Source organism: Phalacrocorax carbo, chromosome 5 (genome assembly GCF_963921805.1).
Source record: "Phalacrocorax carbo chromosome 5, bPhaCar2.1, whole genome shotgun sequence".
Lineage (NCBI taxonomy): Eukaryota > Metazoa > Chordata > Aves > Suliformes > Phalacrocoracidae > Phalacrocorax > Phalacrocorax carbo.
This window is the reverse complement of record NC_087517.1, coordinates 53,428,393-53,440,313: the sequence shown is the minus strand read 5'-3', so window position 1 is coordinate 53,440,313 and position 11,921 is coordinate 53,428,393. Positions and strand designations below refer to the sequence as shown.

Genomic DNA, 11,921 nt, shown 5'->3' with positions numbered 1-11,921 from the left:
AATAGCTTTTATGAAGAAGCTGTAGGATTTTCAAACTCATTCCTTTCCTTCTTTTTTTTTCTATTTTACCCCTGAAAAGGGTTGTTCAGCATGGGAGGAAACAGCCCTAAGCTGAAGCAAGAGAAGTCTTTCTCAGTCTTTCCCCAGCCGGGGCACTCCACATGGCTGTGAGGAAGAAGCTGGGCAGGAAAACCAGCAGGAAAGGCAGAATGGAAGAAAGACCCAACTTCGTTCCAGCTATGCCAGGCACACTCCTGCTCCCGCTCCCACCAGGACCAAGTGCTCCAGAGCCGCTAGAGAGCGAGCAGCACATGCTACCCCAGCATCTTGCCACTGATTACGGTAAATGGGCTGAAATCCATGCCGTTTAGGTAGAGTAGCCCTGGTTTTGCAAAGGTTTCTGTGCTGACAGCTTTGGGTGAGCTGATTTTCTGTGGTAGGAGAAGGGTATGAACTCAGCACTGCTTATGGAATGGGAGGAGTGAGACTTTTTAGCACCCCAAGGTTTTATACCTCTGGTGCCCTATGAGAAATGACCTTTCTGTGAAAGATTTTGCTGCCAGTAACTGTGGGAGCTTGACACCCTTCTTGAGCAAGCTGCCAGCTGCGTGTCCGGAGAGATGAGAGTTAATTTTAAAACATCCGGCATCTGTATTGGCAGGGAGGAAGGTTCCCTTGATTTCCTAAGTGCCAGCAAAACCTAAGCTTCTAAACCCTAATCCTCTCTAAGCTGGAGCTGCCAGGCCAGGGCCAAGGACAGAGAAAAGCCCCTGCTGTGTTAGCCAAACCAGCCGTGCGGCTCTTTGGTGCCACCACAGCAGGATGGAGGTTAGCCCACCCCATCCAGACAGGAGCCGATCTGTGGACCAGGCTCCCCTTGAGCCCCCAAGTTTTGGGCCACCCTTTGCCATGCTGCTCTCCGAGACGGCATCACGTTTACATCTGTCCTTCCCCAGCTTGGTTGCTTCAGACTGAGCGAGTCCTGTGGGGCCGTCCCGGCAACCATCCCTCTGCTCCAAGTTCAGCAACGGGGTGTTAGAGGTGGGAAGAGCCGGCATGTGAACTGCAGGCAGGGTGAACTCACAGCCAGGAGGGGTGGCCCTGCCTGCAGGAGAGCTCCAGGCTCAGCTTTGCCCGCATCAGGCCAGAAGGGCAGCCCAAGAATAATCTATAAACCAAAAATACGTGAAAGCACATTTTTTGCCAGGAGCAGAGCAGCACAGGAGGTGTGCCCTGGGGAACCTCAGTGGCGAAAAGGGTCACCCCCAAGAAAGCCCTTTGCTGCTCGGGCCGCTCTCCCCACGGGGTAACCCATCTCCCTGCGAGAGGGCATCAGCCAAACCCACGAAGCGTGGAAGCCCCTGCCGCAGCCCAGCGGCCGGGCAGCGCTGCCCGGGACGCGCGCAGGCAGCCCGCAGGCAGCGCTGGGCCGCGCAAGTCGCGCACGGCCGCGCCGGCAGGGGAAGGGGGGGGGAGAGCAGCACCCGCTCCCTCCGCGCCGCTCCGCGCCCGCGGGGTGACGTCACCATGCCCCAGCGCCTCCCGCGCTGATTGGCTGCGGGTGACGTCAACGCTGCTTTCCCCCCCTTTTTTTTTTTTCCTCCCCCCCCCACCCCGTTCCCGAGGTATGACCTCATCGCCGGCGCATTCCCGGCGGCGCGCGGAGCGGCGCGGAGCAGCGCGGAGCGGCCCCCCTCCCCCTTCCCCGCACCGCGGCATGCGGGCCCTTCGGCCAGCGGACAGCCCGCGGAGCGGTGCGGGACCCCGCGCCCGCCGCGCCGGGTCAGTGCATCCCCTATAGATGTCTATAAGCGCCGGGGCTGCGCGCTCCGCGGGGCGGGGGGGGACGGGGGGGACGGGAGGCGAGGGGGGCGGTGCAGCGCGCCCGCGTGTGCGGAGCGGAGCCGGCATCGCGCCCAGCGCCGGTGGGCAGCGCGGAAACATACACCTATATGTGTACGTGTGTGTATATAGATATTGGCGTTCTTAAGGGGAGAGGTGTGTGGAATTATTCAGGTGCAAGGAAGAAACACGGCGGGGTGGATGCTGGGGCTGGGGAAGGAGCAGCCCCGCGGGGATGGGAGGGGGGCTGGCGCTCCGCGGCCGCGCATGTCGGGGTCACTGCGCTAGATTTCGGCGCGGGGGGGTGGTGTTTGTTGAAAATCCCACCCTGCCTTCGCGGGGTGCGTTTGTCGGGCGGTGGTGGTGGTGCAGGTGAGGAGGGGGTTTGGGAAGCTCCGGGGAATACCCGCTGTCCTGCTGGGCCGGGGGTCGCGGGTGGAGGGGCTTTTCTCCTGGGGGCTGAGGGCTGGTGTTTGAGGAACCGGTGTTAACAGCGCTGTGGTTTTTCTGATGATGAAAGAGGTTGGAGTGTCGCCCTGTGTCCTTGGCGTTTAAACGAAGCCGGCATGTGTTCAGCAGCGGGGGTTTTCATGCAACACTTCACTGCTGCGGCTCCAAAGGCTCTGCTAGCGATTAATGAGTTAAGCTGTCCGTTTAAAATAATCCTCTCCACCTTCCCTAATGTGCATGGGCCGATTGATCGCGCGCACCCCCCCCCCCCCCCCCCAATTATTATTTAGTGATAAGTGTTGCTTTCTGTGCTGAGCGTTGGTTGTTTTCAAAGATTCCTGGTTATTTCCCTTATCGATAAATAAGTTCCTTCTCCTTCCTGCTCCCCCCTCCCTTTTCTCCTCCCCCAGAATTAAATTCCTGAGCAACAGCAAAAGCTGATGTCAGTGCTTCAGCTTGCATTGGGAGAGCTCTGTGCACAGGTCAGTAATTTGCGGTTTCGTTAGAAGGCAGGACGCGGTGCAGTGCTGTTCTGTTAAGGGTATTTGGATTTTTCTGGGCACGGGTGTGTTTATCTTTCATATTGCGGCGGTTATCAACAGCTCCCTGGTGGGAGCTGGGTGCTGCAGAAGCATGTGTGGAAGAGACCGTCCCCATCCCAAGTAGCTAGCGATGACAAATGCATTGGGAATAGTTGTCAGAGGTTTTGCTCTCCCTCTAATTTGGGGTATAAAGGCAGACACCCCTGCAAGAGACAGTTGGGATGTCCAAGAAGCCCTGAACAGGTAGCGCTGAGGAATACGCCTGGCAGTTCAGGGGCCATGTTAACCTTGAAAGCAGCTTGCTGGTGGAGCGGTGTTTAACATTCGCATGCATTGTCTCATCCTCCTTCACTAAGGCAAAAGGCTCAGGGCACGGCTGCCTACGCGCCCAAACGCAGCTGCGGAGAGCTTTGTTTTCAGAAGGACTCGATGCACAGGAACTGGCGCTTATGGGTTTGGCCTTGCCTCTATCAGACAGGGTTTGCTTGTGCTGTCAGAGGGCATCTGTGCCAGGAGGACTCTCTCTGTGGAAGGTTTGTTGGGGTTTTGGGTCTGGCTGGGGGTTCCTGTGCTTGCTTTGGTTTTGCTTGTAATGTTTCCCAAAATGAAATAAGCTGCAGCACCGAGAAAACCCTTCTGACCATAGCTGGATGTATCTGGGATTTTAAAATGCCTGCAAGGGCTTTGCAGGTGCTTTGTCCCCAATTTTGCCTGGCACAGCCACGCTGGCAGAGCCTGCATGTGTAGGACTGTCCAAATGGCTGGGACAAGAGAGGACAGTTGGGCGCGTGAGCAGAAATTCCTACCCTCAGCCCATCAGCAACATGCTTGAGCGGCACAAACCTGGGGCTGGAGGGTCTCTGAGCTGAGATGGCAGCATCTCACACCAAAAGGCTTTTAACCCAACCAATTTGTCCCCCATGGCTTTCAGTTGTCCCTGCCTTGACACAAGGTAGGAAGTAGGGAAGGAAAACCTGGATCTGGCATTGCTGTTTAAAATTTAGCTTCAGCTATGCTTGGGAGAGCTGAGCAAAGTGGCCAGAGTCCTTAGGAGTGTTCTCTGGGGGATCTGCATGTATTCTTGCAAATACTGCACTGTGTTTGTCTGCAGAGCATAGTTTAGCTGGGTGCCAGGCACCTTGCTGAGAAAGCCCCTGAGGTGCCTGCCTTGGGAGAGCTTAAATTCACCTAAAATTAAATTCAAGGCACTATTACTACCGAAACACCCACAAGGGCTGGGTAGGACATTGCAGTAGTGTCTGTCCCATACTGCCAAATTGGGGGAAAACTAGCTTCTCCCCCTGCAGCCACATCCCCCAAAAAAGACTTCCCCAGAGCTGGAAACCCATTGTGGCTCTGGATTTCTGAAATTACTTCTCTTGGCATGAATATAAGCGAGTCCCCATGCCATCCCTACCCCTTACCTCTGCACGAGCCGCTTTAATCCATGTAAGAGATAGGGAGTGTTTTATAGGTGCTTTTCATCTTTGGATTTGCTTTGTTGCCTTTAAGTGAGGCTGTTCTTAGGGATCAGAGGTTAGTTTCTCCTGTGCGCAGCTTGGCTCCCAGAGTCCTGGGTGCAGGCAGGTGCAGAGCATGTTAACACTATCAGGGATGGAAGGAGGAAAAGGAGGTGCCTCAGTGCTTGGCAGCCTTGATTTATGGTGTGGGCTCATAGGACACTGCTGTCATACTGAAACAGCTCCAGCAAACTGAGTCTTGTAGGGAAGGAGGTGGTAAAGAGACAGAGCTTGCAGATGCTGACTCCTCTCTGCCTGGTAGGACAGGTGGGAGGTTGCACTAGGAGAGTCTGTAGACCTTTTTGCCCTCCTCCATGGGTTTAATGGCAGTGTTAAGGGGGAGATGGCTGCAGAAACACCCGGGTGCTCCTGGTCCTCCAAGCACAGCTGGTGAGTCTCACCCCATTCTTTTGCTTGCTGCTATGCAGAGAAACTCCTGCAGCCAGAGCGGCAATGCCGTCATCCTGTGGGGAAAGCTTCAACGAGATCCTCTGCATCCCCATGCCTTCTGGGCTTTAAAACCTGTTTTTCAAGCTTTACATTTCTTCTCTGAAGATACACCTGTCTGCCTGATGCCAAGTGGGAAGGAGGCACCTGACGTAATTATGGGCAGGCTTGGGGAAGGGAGGTGAGTGGCCTGGGAGCATTCATCAGATAAGAAGCTAAATGAGCTCTCCAAGCTCTCTGCTTAAGATTTTCTCAATCTTGTTCAGGAGACCTGGCTGTACTTTGTGTGCAGAGTTATAACACAGCCAGGGGAACATGAGGGGGGTAAAAATGGACCATGCCAAGATGCTCTGCCCTAATGGTATCAGGGGCTGCCCTCAAAGCCAGGCAGAGCTTGCGATGCGATTAATGGCAGTGCAGGTTCGCACAGGGATGGCGGGTGGTATATTGCACCCTGCTGATGGCCTGATGGCTTTGACTGCTCCTCTGATGAAGGGGGAGACCATAGCATGTGGATGTGTCACATCCCCAAGGGAGAGATGCTCTGCCAGAAGTGGGCCAGCAACTGAGACCATAGTGGGACATACCGAGCTGTGGCCGCAGCGGGCACCTCAGTCACCCCTTCTCCTCTTTAGCTTGAGTTCATGGAAAGGAAAACAAACTCTTATCTCTTCCTCTTCCAAGAGCTGTCTGTAGACTTTCTACCCCAAGCCGTTGGGTCAATGCTGTCCAAGGGGCTCCTTTGGCTCTCAACCACCTCCACTTCAAGCAAGGAGAGTAAGATTAAGGGAGGGCTGTGTTTGGGGCTGTGCCTGGCACAGAGCCCTGCCCAGCGTGTGCTGCAGACTGCCATGCTCCTGTAGGATGGCTTGCTCCTTCTCTCTGCTATTTGGCTCTTCCTCTGAGGTTTTCTAGATCTAGCTGGAAAAGACAATCTAGGATAGTGTGCAGGGGGCTTCTTCCTGTGCTTTGCCCAGGGCTTCTGTGGGTTTTTTGCTGCTCTGGACTTCCAGTTTCCAAAAGTGACAAGTAGTGCTTGTTTGCATGATGACTTAAAAGGATTGGTATTTCAGAAGATAGGTGCAGTGGTAGTCCAGGCTTGGATTGGAGGAGAACCTGGAGATGCTCACTGGAAACTGGTCCAGTGCATGGAGAGTCTCGTAGTGCAAACAGGGAGCAATATCAGCACAGAAATGCAGGCACTGTGTTGCATGAAGGTGAAATAAGTGATGCATTTCGCACTGACTTGATTTAAGAGCATCCCAACAACCTACCTGGGGCTGAAAATCCTTCCTTGATTCCCTCTTTTCTTCCCACTCCTCTTATGCCTTTTTCCATGTTGTCTGCTGTGCATGGAAAGCCCTCACAGTTCCTGTTTGCCCACCTCGATGCTCAATGTGTGTGCACATGACTTTTCTGCATTTGTTCTACCTCTTTTAAATGAAGCCTTCAGGTCTCTTGGGGCAGAGACCTCATGTTCTTCAGGAATGTCTCCAGAGCCCTTCAGGGTGCTCTTGCAATTTGTAGAAGAGGCTCTCTGTGTAGCATTTCTGCATGCTGAGTTACGGGAAGCATAATTTCTAAGCCTACTGATGACTGGGAACAAGTCATTTGGTCACCAGAGGGATAAGACAACCTGTTCTGGTGTTGACGTTAGCCTTCCTTTAAGGGAGAGAGGGGTTGGACCAGATGAGCTCCTGAGGTCCCTTCCAACCTAAATTATTGCATGCCTGTTCCATAAATACCCACCATCCTCGTTCTCCCAGGCTTTTGTAAAATACCTGTTATTAGGCAGTGATGGTGAGGGGGCATGAAATGAGGTGGACCACTGCTTTGATCCTGTGTGTAGATTCCAATGACAGCATGACCCTGGCATCCTCCACAGCATGCGTCCTCCAGCCCTAATAACGATGCAGTGCATCTTTCCAGTTCATCTCTGCCTACCCGCGTTACTCATCTAGCATGTAGGTGCGTGGTATGCCCACATCCACGGCTTTTCATCTCGCCTTTTTTCTTCTTTTTAATAGGGCATCTAGTTCTTTGAGGAGCGCTGCTCTCTAACGCTAGCACATGGTAATTCAGCTGATGCAGCAGAAGCTCTGGTAGCAATTTCAGTCTGTTTATTAGGTGGTTGCAGGGTATTATTGGTCAAGCAAGTCAAGCCCCTCCCACACATTAAACCTGTGCCTGCTTAAATCATATATTTCCTATTGAAATCCAGCCCCCCCTGCATAATACTGGGCAATCTTTGCTCCAGACAGAGAGGGTCCATCAGTCTCTGGGGTGTGCTGTTGAAAAAAAGCAACCAAGGAGCATCTACAGTGTCCGATTGTTTTTGCGTTGCCTGTAACGACCCTCATTTCCAAGCTTGCAATGGCAGTCTGGTCCTCCTTGAGCTGTAGCTTGAGTGGAGTTATTCATGCCATCTTCATCTGCCTTGGCTGGCAGCCCTGCGTGGGGAGTGGATGGGCGCAGCCTGAGCCTTGCTTGGCACTTGAGTCTGTTGAGTAGAGGGCTGGTGCGGAGAGGGTGCCAGCACTGCTGACTTCTGAGCTTGGCTGTGAAAAACTACATTAACTGCTTTGCTGCTGTCAGTGGACCTTGTGGAGATGTCTGGCAGCTTTGCTAGCTCAGCAGGGCTGAGAACCTGGAGCTCTCCTTTACACCTTACCTGCTGCTCACTGCACGTTCAGCTTTCCTGGTGGAAAGTCAGAAGGACATGGCAGGGCAGGAAGGTGACCCAGAGGGAACGAGCCTCCAGCCAAAACTGAGCCAGGGCTGTCTGAATTGTTCTGTGGGATGGTGAAGGGACAAAACACCTCCCGTTCACCAAGTGAAGTTGACCGCTGCTAAAAGCCCGAATGCAAATCTCTGACTGGGCAGAATCTCCCCAGACACATCCTTTTGTAAAGCACTTGCATTGTACCATTAAAAATAGATCGTCGTGTTCTCCACTTGCTTGCTGAATGCTGATGCCTGTAATTCTGTGTCATCCTCACAATCCCTTCTGCTTTGAACTTGGCTGCCTCTTTGTCTGGCACCTGAGCAAGGTTCATTCAGCAGTAACTGATATAAAGATAAGTGTGAGCTCTGTTGGAGTCTAGCAGGACAAGCAGGAAGGTGAGGAGGACCAAACTGATCTCACTTAGCTGGGGGGTCAACCAGCAGCCCTAAAGGGGCAAGGCTTGGTGTGATCACCCATGCTTTCTGTTGCGTGTTGCAGAAGCAGGGATGAGTGAGACCTGCTGGCATGGAAACGAGTCAGAGGATGTTGAAGCTCTGGGTGGATGTCACGATGTATCTCTGGGTTTTTTTTAAACTAAGGTTAAAAAAATATATATCGTGCTTCAATGTCTGCCTGGAGTTGGTGAGGAGAATATTGCTCCTTGTTTCCCCCAGTGAATGAGTTCATCTAGTTTGCCATCCCGCTATAGCAATGATGATATGGATTAAGGGAGAAGGTCCATGTTACAAAATGATGCAATACCCAGATTTCAGTGAAGAGGGTAGGCTGTAGGATTTTGTACATGAAGAGCTATGGCATCTGACCAGCAAGCCATGGCTCGGCGGGGTGGGGGGAGATGGAGGAGGACCTGCAAAACACTTTCTTTGACCCCCATGTCACCTGGTAATGAATCACAGCCCCCATGGGAAAAGCAGAGAGTGGGGCAGGAACATCGCCTTGAGCTTTGCCTGTCGTGTATGTTTTTTCTAGATAAAGATAACCCCTGAAAACCCAGGGTTGGTACCTCCTCATGGCTGTGGTCAGAGATAGAGCCTGAGCTGACAAGTGCTAATTCATCCCAAACCTGTGATAAATTTAGCTATTGTATGCATATAGGAAATTTAGCAAGCCTTGAACCAGGTCAGAAAAGCTTTGCAAAGCCTATGGTACTGCCCTGGGAGCTTTCTCTTCCCATGGAAAACCAGCGTAGCCCCTTGCATTTGAGTTGAATTCTGGGCCTCCTAAGGAAGGCCAGAGTTCCAGCAGGCATACAGTGGCATAACTGTGGACGTGTCTCAGAGCCACCAGCTCTGGGATCTGGATCTGCACCTGCACCTCACTTTGCACTGGTTATTGTCAGAAACTGTAAAACCTGCCAGGGGGCAGCAACATCTTTGTTCTTCAGTGAGGCCAGGGATCCTATTTGTCATTTAAATATGGGGGGCTAATGACAGTGTGCTGGGGAGGTGCCAGCAGTCTGCCCCTCTGCTGGGTGCTTGGCTCACCAGCCTTGGCCCGACCCGTGACCATCACTGGCACTCTGCTGAGAGGGACAAACTCATGTCACTTGGGATTGTCCTTAAGAAGTAAAATGCAGGTGTACTTATCTGCAGCCTTGAAGAACCACAGTTTAATCCTGTGCTTTCTTTCATTTTTCATGTAGATGTTGTGGGAAAATAGTACACAGGTCCTGGAGACCCTTTCTCTGGGAAACTTCAAATGCACCCAGCAGGTATTTATGGTGTCTGGTGTCCTGGGACGAGAGAGCCAGACCAGCCCTGCAGAGGTATCTAACTACATACCTTTCTGGGCTGCCTCTGTCTGCTTTTGTTGCAAAAAGGCAAACAAGCTACTGGAGATCCCCAAGATAATCCTGCTGGGCTCATGAGGTCATGCAGCAAATGATGTGGATATCAGAGAGTGGACAGTAAGGGTGCTTGAAGCATCAGTAGGACTAGATTTCCCTTCTCTGGTGTGACATGTCCTCTGTGATGTGTGCCAAGCTGCTCAAAGCAGAAGGTGCATTCAGCTCTGAGATGAAAGCCTGGCCAGCTCTCAGCTTGATAGGGTGAGGATGGAAATGGGATAGCTTTGGTATTAGAAAGCAGAATGCTTGGGAGCTCCATCCTCAGCATGGGCAAAGGCAGCGATTAAACGGCTGGCTGGTCATGGGTAACCTTTGATCTTGGCTTTTCTAGGCTTTAAAATGAAAGCTTGTGTTTATACTAAAGGCCAAAACCATATAATCATGTTAAAAGCACAAGTCTAAGTGGAGGAGATACTGGCCTTGTCACCTAGACTCCAGCTAAATTCCCTTTCCTGCTGTCCCTGTTGGCTTTTCCCAATCAGATCTCCAGACTGACCACCACGGCTACAGTCAGAAAGTTTTCTGGGAATAGCCGGTCTGCAAATCCTTAAATGCACTGGGTCACTTTGGTGGAAGCAGGCTAGGAGGCAATTGCATTTGCAGTCATAGCCCACCCAAAGCTGCTGGCACATCAGGTGATGTGAGGGGATGAGGGACCCCTTCACTTGGCTCAGCTGCAACCAAAAGAGCCAGTTTGCCTTGCGGGGTAAGGGGTGCATGGGAAAGACTCCATTGCAGCTGGGTATGACTTGTCCTCTTTCCTTTCATCCCTGCGTTCCTGTCTGTGGCTTGAGCATGAGGAGCCCCTGAACTGTCCCATGCCACCAGCCATGTACCCGAGGCTGATCACCCCTATGTCAGCACTGCCACGTGCCTCCACACCATGTCCTTCATCCAATGTGAATGTACCATGTGGCACTTTACTGAAGGACATCCTAGTCCTTCAGCCATGTCCTCTGGTGGAAAACGTCTTCTGGACTGAGGGCTGCAGGTGCAGAGGGGAAATGGGAGGCAAGCAGGTGCTGCTCCGCCACATGCAGCTCCTTGCAGGGCTCCTCACCATGCTGCTTGCAGCCTATGGGAATTGAAAGAAGACTGTGGCATAGAAATTAGGAAGGGAAAATTTTTTTTAAAAAGTCATGAGATCAGCAAGGACCTAGGCCTGAAACCCTGGCAAAGGTGCAGTGGCTGCCTCCTAGCAATGTGCTGTGGGAAAAAGGGGAGGCTGCCCCTTCCCAAAGCCCTCCCTGCATGGAGGGGGTGTACAGGGGCTCTCACCCACAGGGGAGGATGCCTGTGGTGTGTAGGGAGCTGAGATGGTCATGTGAGATCAGCGTGGATGAGGCCGAGGGGGAATGCTCTGTCTGCCTTGGGGAGAACCCCCTGTGGGTCTCGGTGGGGTTAGAGCAGGGCAGCAGTGCCCGTTGTCATCTATCTCCCCTACATCTTCATACTGCTGGAGCTCGGGAGATGTCATTCTTCCAGGTCCTTGAGATTCACTGGTGAAAGGTGGACAGACTTTGTGTCTGGATTAGTGGATGTGGTTAGTGGTGTTTCCCAGCCTCATTTTAAGGAGCAAAAGAAAACCCCACCTCATTTTGCCATCGTCAAGCAGAGAAATCTTTTTGTGCTGCCTTTCAAAGGGACCTTGAGTAGCTGCTAAGAAATCATCAGTGGTTACATCACCTCCAATGCGGCTACTGCAGGCACCTGGCAGCTTTGTCCCACTGCCACCCTGGAGGATCATTACTGCTCCAAATTCCTTGCCCTTGGAGAAAGCCTGAATCTCTTCCTGGCAGAGAGAAGCCGCTATGCAGTTTATGATGCTGTGAGTGGCAGAAGGGAATCAGTAGATGGGCTGAGGTTCACAGCAGATGGGATAGAGCAGGGGGACACATCCTGGAGGTTCCTAACCCCATGCCATTTGCTTAGCTGGGTTCATCAGCCTATGCAGGACCCAAGCATCTTTCCGGGAGTGTGCCAAAGGCGCTGCAGTAGTATCGCCTTGGGCCGGAGACGCAGCCGTTGCCTGGCAGCTGCGGGTTTCCAGGGAAACCAGAGGTGCTAACTTGTTAATGAGCCCCATGTCCCTGATTGCTGCTGCAAAATAATAATAATTAGTGATAGGCCCGTGATTTAGGAATCCCTCAAACAGCATGAGCCTGCTGAGAGGAGTTCACTAAGTGCTGAACACTTGAAAGAAATAAGGGAAGGGGAAAAAGGGTGGAGAGCTTAGCAAAAGTGCTGCATTTTACATCTTAGTAAGTGTCTGGAGAGCTGGGGGCCAGTGGGGTCTTGCTGTCATCCCAGCAGTAAGCCTGGGGCTGGGGGCAAGGCTGACCTGAAGGGATGGAGGAGCCCTGGCCAGGCAGCATCTCACTGCAGGGCTCAGAGGGCACAGATATTTCCCCAGGTGGGCTGCAGGGGGAAAAGCCAAATCACTTAGCTCAGTGCTATTGGGTCCCCAGTGGAGATGGCGGTTCTTCAGGAATGGCTGCTTTTGTGGGTTACTGGGGACAAACAAGCAG

The 11,921-nt window shown here is 52.6% G+C and overlaps 1 protein-coding gene across 4 annotated transcripts in view; it reads left to right on the top strand.

Moving 5' to 3' along the window:
* The first annotated feature begins 1,624 nt into the window (after positions 1 to 1,624).
* The window catches only part of DUSP8 (dual specificity phosphatase 8), a 42,812-nt gene continuing 32,515 nt past the window's right edge, over positions 1,625 to 11,921 (top strand). Inside the window, exon 1 of one of the 4 annotated variants that reach the window (XM_064452499.1) lies at positions 1,625 to 1,782. The gene's annotated coding sequence lies outside the window, so the exon portion shown is untranslated. Of the gene's footprint in view, positions 1,783 to 1,899; positions 1,957 to 2,194; positions 2,215 to 2,699; positions 2,775 to 11,921 lie in introns of those variants that run through there. The other 3 variants (XM_064452501.1, XM_064452502.1, XM_064452500.1) reach the window with 3 other exon arrangements.